At 38.0% G+C, this 11,981-nt stretch overlaps 1 pseudogene; it reads left to right on the top strand.

The window, feature by feature from the left end:
• The first annotated feature begins 216 nt into the window (after positions 1–216).
• The window catches only part of LOC114028261, a 29,827-nt pseudogene continuing 18,062 nt past the window's right edge, over positions 217–11,981 (top strand).

Raw genomic sequence — 11,981 nt, 5'->3', positions numbered from 1 at the left:
AGCATCCACGAAAGTATAAGGAAGTATGGGAAAATAGCCACTAGGTGAAAAGTAGTTAACTTAGGTAGAACCAGGATGGCAGAGTAAATGCAGGGTGTACTCTCCAAAATTCCCATCCAAACAACTTTATAATAATGCCTAAAAACAAATTCTAGAGTGGCAGAACCAAAAAAAAAAAGATAGGATGAAATAATTTTCCATCCCAAGACAACGTGGATGGTCTGCAGGAAAGTTATGTCTCACTGGGGTGAAAGTAGACTACAGCTGAGCACAGGGTATGCCCCAGCAAACCAGCAGCAGGCCTTGCAGGAGACTGAATTAGCAGCAGTGGCTTCTGAAACTCTGAGCCCACTGATGGGTTGGACAACTGGTCAGAAGGAGATTAGATGGGACACTTTTTTGGCACTGGCTTTAGGACTTTGTTGCATTGCCTCTATTTGGTTCCAGGTCAGAGTCCCAGGGTGAGGAGGAGCACTAGCTCACTAAAATATGTAGCAACAGAAGAACAGGAACTCTGATCACAGTTCTTGGGTAGAAGAAAGTGCTTGTGTTCACTCACAGACCAGAGCACAGGCCAGGAGAGCTGAAAAAAGCCCTCTTCTTAGATCCGACCACTTTGGAAGAACCAAAAACTTACAGAACCCCCACGACTAGCTCTGAAAACAGCAGCATAAAAAATCTGAAGCTTGGGACAGTGCCACTACCACCCCAAGAGCAGAGCTTAACTTTAAAGTAAGTTAAAGGTCAAGAAATAGGCTGGAAAAAATGATCAAACAACAACCAAAAAAAGAACCTGACTATAGAAAGTTACTATGCTGACAGGGAAGATCAAAACACAAAATCAGGAGAAGAAAACAAAGCCAAAACTGCTATATCCAAAATCTCAAAGAAAACTGTAACTTGGTCTCAGGCCCCAAAAGAATTCCTGGAAGAACTCAAAAAGGATTTTAAAAATCAGTAAGAGAGATAAAAGAAAAATTGGGAAGATAAATGAGAGTGATACAAGAAAATCATGAAAAGAGAGTCAAAAGCTCAATAAAAGAGACACAAAAAGTGAATAAAATAACACCTTCAAAACACTTAAAGAATAATGAACCAAATAACACCTTTAAGGCCAAAGGGTAAAAGAGGCACAAAAATCCACTGAAGAGAATGCTTTAAAATGCAGAATTGGACAAATGGAAAAGAAGATAGAAAATCTTACTGAAGAAAATAATTCTTTAATGATTGGAATTGAGCACCTGAAGGCTAATGACTCCGTGAGATGTCAGGAACAAAACAAAATTTAAAAAATGAAAAAATAGAAGAAAATATGAAATATTTTATTGGAAAAACAACTAACCTGGAAAATAGATCTAAGGGAGATGATTTGAGAGTTATTGGAGTACTTAGAATCCATGATCAAAAAAAAAAAACTTAAACATCATATTTTAAGAAATTATCATGGAAAACTGCCCTGATATCCTAGAACTAGAGGGTGAAATAGAAATTGAAAGCATTTATCAGCTCCTAAAAGAGATACCAAAATGAATACTCTTGGGAATATTATAGCTAAATTCCAGAGCTCTGAGGTCAAGGAGAAAATATTATAAGAAGCCAGAAAGAAACAATTCAAATATCATGGAGCCACAGTCAGGATAATATAAGATTTAAGAGCTTCTCCATTAAGGATTGGAGAGCTTGGAATATGATATTACAGAGGGCAAAGTATCTAGGACTATAATCAAGAATTAACCTATCCAGCAAACCTGAGTATAATCCTTCAGGAGGGAAATGGATATTTAATGAAATAGAAGACTTTTAAGCATTCTTGATGAAAAAACCAGAGCTGAATATAAAATATGACTTTCAAATACAAGAATCAAGGAAAGTATAAAAAGGCAAACAGGAATGAGAAATCATAAGGAATTTAATAAGGCTAAACTATTTACCTTCCTACATCGGAAAGGATACTTGTAAATACTAAGAACTTTATCATTATTAGGGCAGTTTGTAGACAGAAGGCATGGCTGTAAGTTGAATAAGATGTGATGATATCTAAAAAATACAATTAAGGGGTGGGAAGAAGGGGGAAGGAAGAGGCAGAATGGGATAAATTATCTTATGTAAAAGAGGCACAAAAGAGCTTTTACAGTGAAGGGGAAGATTGAGGAATGGCAAACAATGACTAAACCTTACACTCATCAGAATTAGCTCAAAGAGGGAATAAAATACACATTCAATTGGATATAGAAATCTATCTTTCCCTCCAGGGAAGTAGGATAGGAAGGGAACAAGAGAATTGGAAGGAGGCAAAATTGGAATGTGAGGGCAAATTGGAAGAGGTAGTCAGAAGCAAAACATTTTTAAGGAAGGACAGGGTGAAAGGAGAGAGAAAGAACAATAAATGGGATTGGGGAACAGGAAGGAGGGAAATAAATAGTAATCATAACCGTGAAAATGTTTACAGTAAGTTTCTCTGATAAAGGCCTCATTTCTCAACTATATAGAAGACTAAGTCAAATTTATAAGAAAAAAGTCATTTCCCAATTGATAAATGGTCAAAGGATACAAACTGGCAGTTTTTGGATAAAGAAATCAAAGCTATCTATACTCATATGAAAAAATATTCTAAATCACTATTGATTAGAGAAATACAAATTAAAACAACTCTCAGCTACCATCCCATACCTATCAAATTGGTTACCATGACATAAAAGGAAAATGACAAATGTTGAGTGTATGTGGAAAAATTGAGATACTAATCTACTGTTGGTGAAGTTGTATACTGATTCACTTATCCTGTAGAACAATTTGGAACTATGTCCAAAGGACTGTAAAACTGTGCATAACCCTTTGACTAAGCAATATCACTACTAGGTCTGTATCCCAAAGATATTTTAAAAAATAAAAAGGATCTATATGTAAAAAATATATAGCAGCTTTTTTAATGGTAGCAAAGAATTGGAAATTAAAGGGATGTTCATCAGTTGGGGAGTAGCTGAACAAGTTGCTGTATATGATTGTGATGGAAGACTATTGTGCTATAAGAAATGATGAGCAAGATCTCTCTGAAAAACCTGGAAAAACTGACATGAACTGATACAAAGTGAAATGATCAGAACCAGGCAAACATTATGTACAGTAACAGCAACATGGTACTATGATCAACTGTGAATGACTTAGCTTTTCTCAGCAACACAAGACAATTTCAAATGACTTATGATGAAAAATGCTATCCATTTTCAAATGACTGATGAACTCTAAATGCCGATCAAACCATACTATTTAAAATTTTTCTGTATTTTTCTTGTTTTTTTTTGTTTGTGTTTTCTTTCACAACATGACTAGTATGGAAATACATTTTGCAAAACTGCACATGTGCAGCTTATATCAAATTGCTTGGCTTCTCAATGAGGGAGGAGGGAAAGGAGGGAGAGAATTTAAAATTCAAAATTGTGGAAAATGAATGTCAAAAATTGTTACATGTAATTAAAAAAAGAAAATATTTTAAAAAAAGAAAATAAGTTTGTGCTCAGTAGATAGGTGAAATTTGTCTTGTGTCTTTATGTGTTGTTTGCTGACATTTCATCTGCTTCTATATCTGCTAAGTAACTTTTGCTTCATCCTTAGAAGTGGGATTTCCTAGACCTGGAAATGACTCTAGAAATATATGACAAGGTAAAATGAGATAGCCTAATATCATAATATTCCTTTTCTCACATTGGCAAATAAGGCTATTTGTTAGAGCAATCACCAAAAGCATTAGCCAAGAGAGATATCCCAAAGGAGAGAATGGATCTTGCTTCAAGCAAGTAGGTAGGGAAAGGAGAATTGATTATAAAGAGGGATTTAAGATTCTATCAGCATCATGTATCACTATTAACCAAGCACAGATCAGTCTATATCTTAAAGATGAAAGTGAAAGGGATAGCAGAACATGCCTATACTCTCCTATTAGGAGAAAGAATGATGAATTCCTTGAAAGAACTGGAAAAAATACTGAGGATCTGTCACCCAGAGAAACAAGAGACAAATAGTAATTACTTCTTGATGAGAGATGGTCAGGTAGCTATTTACTGACTGGGCATAAACAACAGAAGGTCTGCCATCTTCCTAGGGCACAGAGCCAGCATATGATGGAAAGTCTTCCAAGAACTGTCAAATCTGATCACCACTACCCATCTCTGGTGTTCCATGTAGAAAAAAAAATAATACCACCATAATGGACCTAGAAAACAATAATAAGGATTATGAAGTCTTGGGTAAAAACTTCAAATTGAGATTTGGGCCATAGTGGTGCTTTCATCAGTACTCCCAACTAAAGGTAGTGCATTTAGAAAAGAAAAAGAGAAACAGGAATCAGTCAAGAAGTAATCGTAATCACAGATAATATTTATATAGTGCCTACTATATGTCTGGCACTATACTAAGCACTTTACCATAAGTATCTCATTTGATCCTAATGACAACCCTGAGAGGTAGGTCCTATTATTATCCCCATTTTAGAGATGAGGACATTGAAGCAAATAGAAGTTAAGTGATTTGCCCAGGGTCACACAGCTAACAAGTGTCTTATTCTGGATTTGAACTCAGGTCTCCCTGATTCTAGGCCTAGTGTTCCATCTACTGTGTCACCTGGCTGCCATACAATGCATACAAGTAGCATGTATTATGCATCTTTATATACTGGGGATTGTGTTAAGCATTGGAGACTCGACAGCAAACAAAAAGAAACCACTGACTAAGACGATAGGGACTGAAAGCAAAATTTGGATCTCAGGAGCATAACTGAAATAGGAATAATTAACACCTGATGTAGGAAGGAGCAAACCTTAACAAAGGCTAGGAAAAACATATGTTCCTAGATTCTTGCAATTCTAATCAAGAGAGATTTGAACTGAAAAGAGAGGAGGAGAGAGAAAATTGCCCACATTGATCAGAAAAGCTTGATACCATGGAGAATAAAAGGTATAGCATAAGAAAAACTGGGAATTCCCACATAGAAGAGATCATGATACACCAAAGTATTAGTCATCCATTACAAAACCTTCAACTCCAGCCAAATTGGTTAGAGCTCTGCCTCCCTCTCCCTCTCCCTCTCCCTCTTCCCCCCCACTCTTTCTCTCTCTCTGCATATATATAAATCTGTGTCAAGATAATAATTATCAATAGATATCTTGCTACCTTCTAGCTACTTGAAATTGATGCATAACTCCCACACTTCTGAAAGTGCTCCAGCCTGAATGATATGTATCTAAAAAGTATTCATGAATCAAATTACTAGATTAAGAAGGCAGTTTTCAGTAGCTAAAACAGATGGACCTCCGTAATTAAAAATTAACTTATAAATGGACAGCCTTCTAAAAATGGAACTTCAGATGTTGTATTGAACTTGAAACCCAAAATTAAGATTTTTGCTTTTATCCTTCAGGGGATAATGTATACTCTAGAGCAGGGGTTCTTAAATTGGGGGTGATGGAAGAGGTCGGTTGATAGAATTTGGGGATCTGTGATTTTGGAGATGTGAAAAATTACATCTTTATTTTCATGACTCTTTAACTAAAGTTTAGCATTTCTTTCAATTATGAATTTTTAAAAAAGGAAAAAAAAACATTATTCTGAGAAGGGGACAAAAGGTTTCACCATACTACCAAAGGGGTCCATGACAAAAAAAAAGTTAAGAATCCGTGCTCTAGAAATTATATTATTAATACTACTAGTAGTAGGAAGGATTCAAGGATGCATCTTTTGATGGGGTGCTTAGGTGCTTGTGCTTGTACTTGGACCCCGATTTCTCCCTAGTCTCAGAAACGCTGTCTCTGACAACCACTCCCCAGCCCAAGGACACTGTGCCTAGCAATTACTCATGCACGTGCCCCAGCAAGACCCTTATATCTCTCCCTGGTGCAGCTACATAAAGCTGGGTGAGAGAGTGCTGGACTGCTAAGGCCCCAGCCCTCAGATCATGTCTCTGGAAGCCTCCCAATTCCTTAGTAAGTTCCTGTCTTGTGAGAGAGTTTTCCCTTGTTGCAGAGCATTCTGTCATCAAGACAGAGAGAAAGGGGTGCCTTGCCCAGCCCAAGGAGCTTTGTCCTTTGCTGGCCCAAGGACTCTTCCTCCTGCCAGACTCCCAAGATCCATACCTCTGTCATCTCCCTCCCTGTCTGGTATACTCCCTACACTTTCCCATCCATAGCTCCCAAAGACACCTGGACCTTTGGATTACCTAATCAGTACCCCTTTTCCATACAAACCCTAGCTCCATCCTCAGTCTCTCGCAGGTTCCTTAAGAATCCTTGCCTGCTGAAAAGTGTAACAATAAATCTTTGCCACTTTGACTTAAAGAACGCTTGAGTCTGTGAATTCATTCCAGACAACCCCTTCCGGTACTCCAGTCTTTGAGGTGTCTCAACCTGTCAGACCACAATATCTTTCACCTGGAATCGGTAATATTCATTACCTTGCTAGCAGCTAGGACAAGCAGTAGTTCAGCTCTTTTGTTTTCATGTTTTTAATCTCCAGTCCTCTTCCTCTTTGGCTTCTCTCTTCTCTGAAAAGTAGAACAACAACGTGAAGCAACTACTTATAGGATGCTACTTTGGCCGGCTCCCTTCTCCCTCCTCCCAGCTAGCCTTGTCAATTGATAATCTAATCCCATCTTACTTTCAGAAATGCTTGTGTGTTTGTGTTTTAAGGTTCCTATTAAGAAATATATTCTTTCTTTCTTTTGGCAATTGGGGTTAAGTGACTTGCCCAGGGTCACACAGCTAGTAAGTGTCAAGTGTCTGGTCTGAGACCAGATTTGAACTCAGGTCCTCCTGATTCCAGGGCCAGTGCTTTATCCACTGTGCCACCTAGCTGTCTCTATAGTCTTTATTTTGATCAGTGTTATGCCAACCATGATTCCAGAGGTTTGGTGATGAAGCATGTTACTGACCTGATAGAGAGTTGACTGGCTCAAGATGCAGAATGAGACATATATTTGGGAATATGGACAACATGAGATTTTTTTTGACTATTCACATTTCTTATACTGGTTACGCTTTTCTTTTTCCTTACTCGATGATGAGTGGGTTCTGGAGAAGCTAAATGCTTGATTTAAAAAATCATTTTAAAAGAGTATTCTTTTTAACTTTTTTAAATTGACAAGCATTTATTTTTACTCTCTCCCACCTGTCCCAATTAAAAAAATGTCAAAATGTGTATTACAAATATGTAATAGTTGAGCAAAAGAAATTCCTGAATTCTAATTTGAAGAAGTAGTTTTTGGTTGTGTTTAATTTTTTTTACATGTTCTAGAGCAGGGTTTATTAAACTTTTTCCACTCATCACTCCTTTAGTACTTCTTAAACTGTGGGTCACAACTATATATGGGATTGTGACCCACAGTTTAAGAAGGGCTGATTCTAGAGGAAGATCTCTAGGGTGCTGAAGAGATGTCTACAAATGATTTACCCTGGGGCCTGCAGTCAGGAAGACTTGGGTTCAAATTCAGCCTCTGATACTAATTAGCTATGTGACCATGGGCAAGTCAATTATCCTGTGTCTCAGTTTCCTCAGCTGTAAAATAAAGATAATAATAGCCTATAACTCCCAGGGTTGTTGTGAGGATAAACTGAGATATTTGTAAAGCTCTTTGAAAACCTTAAAGTGCTATATTAATGTTAGCTCTTGTGGTGGTGGTGGTGGTAGTCTTAAGAGTACCAAAATGATGAGTTCACAGTTCTATGAAAGTTTTAGAGTATAAGTGTTTGATAGATTTGCATGTTTGTACTAAAATTTCCCAAGTTCACCATGTAACCATTTCCTTCTCTAGCTCATTTTACAGATGAGGTAACATCTGTAACCCTGAGACAAACAGGGAAGTGACTTGCCCAGGGTCACACAGCTACTGTTTAAGGCCAAATTTGAACTCAGGAAGATCAATCTTTCTGACTCCAGACCCAGCACTCTCTCTATCTACTGTGCCACCTAACTGCCCTTTAAGCAAAATAGTCTTCATTTATTTATTTAGTAGGGTTCTGGTGGTGTACTATTATCCTCTCGTTCATTGCTCAAAGATCCTGAGTTATTTCCTACAAATGGAGGGGGTCTGTCATGTCCACCCCCTCCCCACCAATCCCTGAAGTTAGCAGTGTTAAAAGGTTGGTCTTATTCATTGTTCCGTGAGCACACTCTGTTCTTTCCTGTATGGAATGTATTCTTCCTGGACCCTCCTTCCTCATCCTTTCTACTTATCAAAGTCATAAGATTTTGGAACCATAGATTTAGAGCTTGAAGGAATCTTAGTACACAAACAAGCCTTATTTAGTTATGAAGATTTTGAGTCCAAGAGAGGTCCAAGCTTACACAGGTAGTAGGTGATAAGCCAGAAACTGAATTTAGGTGTCAATTTAAAATTGAACAGTCTTTCCACTTATTCCATGTTGCCTTATTCAGAACTTGCAATCTACTCCCACTTCTGTGAATCCTTCCCAGAATGTACCAGACACAGTAAGCACTCCTTTCTCTGAAGTCTTGCAACACTAACTGCATTTAATATATGCCACTATGTTGTACTTTTTCTCTTTTAATTTCTGTGTCCCTTCCTTGACAAATCTCTCCTCCCTTCATTTGGAACTCTCCTATGTAAGGCAGTGTACTGCAATGGAAGGAATATGGTTCTAGAGTCCAATAAAGGCCATGGATCCATACCCTTCTTCTAATGCTTGTTACCTGGTTGACTTTGAGCAAGTCACACATAACCTCCTTGGGTCTTAGTTACTTCATCTGTAAAATGAAATGGGTTAGACCAGATAACTTAGGAGTCTAGATGATGTTTGAGGTTCCTTGCTGTTCTAGATTTTGATCTATTCATTATAGTTATCTGTGTAGCACCTATTCCTCTATTAAACTGTAAGCTCCCTAAGGGCAGGGGCAGCATGGTTTTCCATCACTAAAGCTCTAGCATCTAGTATAGTCCAGGTTACGTAGAATGTGCTCAATTTATGATGTGTATTGAATATACTCTGTCTCTTCAACTAGACTTTAAGTTTCTTGGGAACAGGGGCTGTGTTTGACATTATTTGCTCTGTGTGCTTGCAGCACAATGACTTGCATTCAACTACATGGTAAATTTAAAATAATAATGAAAAAATCACATCAGTTTTTCTACTTTCGACAGAAATTCTATACATTCCCTGGAGCAATAGCTATAAGGTGGAAAAAGAATTGGTTCTAACATTTGAGGATCTGGTTCAAATCTTCCCTCTGACAACTTACAATTTATTTAACATCAGGCAAGTCACTTAGCTTTCCTAGGCCTCAGTTTACCCACCTGTAAAATTAAAATTTTGCAGAAAATGGCCTCAGAGGTGACTTCCACCTCTGAGACTATAGTCCTATGAGTACAGTTAGTAATATACCCTGACCTGTGCCTCTTCCTAGCCATATTCTCCAGCTTCCCCTTGACTTTTTTTGAGAATTGTAATACTACCCAAACACCAGTAAAAGATCCAGTAAACCCTACTTCTCCACACCCATAGATCCACACCCAAGATATTGATAATATCTTATCAATATATCAGGGGCCTATTCTTTTTTCAGATATATGAATTGATTTAGAATTTATACTCAGAGAGTTGTGTCAGGCTTAGAGGGGTTAAGTGATTTGTTTGGTGCCACCATGCTAGCATCAGGGCTAAATTGAAAGCCCTTTCTTCCTGACTTCAAGTTGAGCCCTCTATATGAGGAGTTCCTTAACTTTTTGTCTCAGGATACCTGTATATTCTTTAAACTTAATGAGGAGTCCAAAAAGCTTTTGTGTATGTGGGTTATATCCATTGGTATTTACAATATAAAAATTAAAAATGATACTTCTTTTAAAATATTTACTTATTAATTCACTAAAATAACAATAATAAATCCATTACATATAAAGACAAATAAAATATACTTGTCTTCTCCAAAACAAAAAATAGTGAGAAGAGTGATATTATTTTACATATTTTGCAAATCTCTTTAATGTTTACCTTGCTAGAAGACAGCTAGACTCTCCTGACTACTTCTGCATCATATCTGTTGTGCTTAGTTTTGATATGAAAAAAAGGCAAACCTCATATAGACATGTAGTAGGAAAAGGGAAGACTATTTTATAAGCAGATACTGTGGGGGGCAGAGACAAGATGATGGAGTAAAAGCAGTAACTTGCTTGAGTTCTCCCTCAAACCCCTCCAAATACCTGTAACAAATGACTCTAAATAAATTTTAAAGAAGCAGAACCCACAAAAAGACAGTGAAACAAATTTCCAGCCCAAGACAACCTGGATGGTTGATTGGAAAGGTATATCACACCAGGCAGGGAGAGGAATGCAGCTTGACATGGACACTCAGGCAACGCAGTCCTCAGTGAACCTGGAGCAGGCCTCAGAGGACTGAACCATGGGTGACTGCTGGCAGTTTCCAGACTTTTCAACTCGTGACAGCCAAAGACAACTTAGGAGGTCAGTAGGAAAATTCTGTGTCTGTGGTGAGAGAGAAGCATGGTATACCAGCCCCAGTCCCCAAACTTGGCCCCAGGGCAGTGGCTGCCTCCTGAGATTCTGGCCCACAGACTGAGGGGGAATCAAGTGATTGATCAGAGTGGGATTGCAGGGATCTCTTTGCTGGTGCAGGATTCTCTTGCTTTGCCCATGGTTGGATCTGGGTCCCAGTTCTGGGTGGCAGTCCTGGGGTGAAGAGGAGCACTGACTGGTGGAACTTGTAGTGGCTGTGTAGAGAGAATCCTCCTCACAGTTCCAAGGCAGAAAAGAGTGCTTGTGGTCACTCACAGACCAGAGCACAGGCCTGGAAAGGAGAAAACACCTCACCCCATACCATGCCACCTTGGAAGAACTGAAAATTTACAGGTCTCTAGAAGTAGCTCTGAAAACAACTGCACAAAACCCCCAAAGATCGGAACAGTACTTTCTCCACACTGGAAGCAGACCCCTACCTTAGTAAAGAGTTTATAACTCAAGTAATTGGCTGGGTTCATGAGCAAGCAGCACAAAAAGAGTCAGACCATAGAATCTTACTTTGGTGACAAAAAAGATCAAAACATATAACCAGAAGAAGACAACAAAGTCAAAGCTCCTACATCCAAAGCTTCCAAGAAATACATGAATTGGTCCCAGGCCATGGAAGAGCTCAAAAAGAATTTTGAGAAGCAAGTAAGAGAAGTAGAGGAAAAACTGAGAGTGATGCAAGAAAATCATGAAAAACAAGACAATAGCTTGCTAAAGGAGACCCAAAAAAATACTGAAGAAAACAACACCTTAAAAAATAGCCTAACCCAAATGGCAAAAGATGTCCAAAAAGGCAATGAGGAGAAGAATGCCTTCAAAAGCAAAATTGGCCAAATGGAAAAGGAAGTCCAAAAGCTTACTGAAGAAAATAGTTCCTTAAAAATTAGAATGGAGCAATTGGAAGTTAGTGACTTTATGAGAAATCAAGACACTGTAAAACAAATTCAAAAGGATGAAAAAATAGAAAACAATGTGAAATATCTCATTGGAAAAACAGCTGACCTGGAAAAGAGATCCAGGAGAGAGAATTTAAAAATTATTGGTCTATCTGAAAGTCATGATCAAAAAAAAGAGCCTAGACATCATCTTTCAAGAAATTATCAAGGATAACTGCCCTGATATTTTAGAATCTGAGAGCAAAATAGAAATGGAAAGAATCCTCCAATCACCTCATGAAAGAGATCCCCAAAAGAAAACTCCTAGGAATATTGTAGCCAAATTCCAGAGTTCCCAGGTCAAGGAGAAAATATTGCAAACAGCCAGAAAGAAACAATTCAAGTATTGTGGAAACACATTCAGGATAACACAAAATTTAGCAGCTTCTACAGTGAGGGACCAGAGGACTTGGAATATAATATTCTAGAGGACAAGAGAGATAGGATTACAACCAAGAATCACCTACCCAGCAAACCTGAGCATAATCCTTTAGGGGATAAATGGACATTCAATGAAATA

This window comes from Vombatus ursinus, unplaced genomic scaffold, assembly GCF_900497805.2.
Source record: "Vombatus ursinus unplaced genomic scaffold, bare-nosed wombat genome assembly UNPS02014874.1, whole genome shotgun sequence".
Lineage (NCBI taxonomy): Eukaryota > Metazoa > Chordata > Mammalia > Diprotodontia > Vombatidae > Vombatus > Vombatus ursinus.
Note: the sequence above shows the minus strand (reverse complement) of the source record. Positions and strands in the feature narration are given on the sequence as shown.